Here is a 960-nt window from a genome sequence, read left to right as displayed (position 1 = left end):
TCTTTCTCCCTTTCTTTCTATGTATCCTTCTTATATGCCTATCTCTATCTCTTCATGTGCCCAATGAAAGATATTTTTTAGCTGTGTGGCTATCTATCTTCAGATCTATTTTTCTATAATACTTGTCTACTTCGGTATAGCGATTTTCTATATTCTGTATTAATAACATTAACTCAATATTCATTTCCACCCTTTTCCCCTCTTTCAATTATCCTCCCCTTAAATTATCTGTGCTTTTTTCTCCTCTCTTTTTAGGCCACTGCATCGAACCTGTTTCTCACTCAATGTTTTGTAAAATAGCAACTGTGACAGAAGATGATATCCCCCGTAATCTGCGAAACTGCTTTCACATTCTTCAACAATCATTGTAAAATGGGAAAGTGCAATCAATATTAAAGCTTGTGCAATGTACGTCAAATGAGCAGGGTTAAATGCCAGTGTGAACGAGGCATTGGCATTCCTTTAATAGAAGAAATGAAGAAAATAGGACTCTTCATGCTCTCAGCACTTTCTGGCCTCTGTTTTCATTTGCCCCCTAACGCTGGACGATTTCCCTTATTTTATCAAGAGCACAAGGCCGAACCTGCCTTGGTGCGCTCCTGACCCAACTCCCAGGCATCCGCAGTTCCGCTCCCGACACTGCTACCTGGTGGCGTAGCTAAGGGGGGCATGTGGCACGTACCCCCTTTTTTAATTGAAAAGAGAGAGATAGATAAAGAGAGCGAGAGAGAGATATAGAGAGAGAGAAAGATAGGGAGAGAGAGAGAGGGGAGTAGAGGATGTAGGGGGAAGGCAACGAGAAAGAGAGATAGAGAGAGAGACAGAGAGAGAGAGAGAGACAGAGAAAGAGACAGAGAGAGAAGGATGGAGGGAGTGGGGACAAATAAAAGGGAAGACGATACTACCCCTATCCCTCATTCTACGGTCTTGTTCTCTGGCAATGCACCCCTTAATATTTCC

Source organism: Strongylocentrotus purpuratus, unplaced genomic scaffold (assembly GCF_000002235.5).
Source record: "Strongylocentrotus purpuratus isolate Spur 01 unplaced genomic scaffold, Spur_5.0 spur5_contig_867, whole genome shotgun sequence".
NCBI classification, from domain to species: Eukaryota; Metazoa; Echinodermata; class Echinoidea; order Camarodonta; family Strongylocentrotidae; genus Strongylocentrotus; species Strongylocentrotus purpuratus.
The sequence above is the reverse complement of the archived record's forward strand: the minus strand, read 5'-3'. Positions refer to the sequence as shown.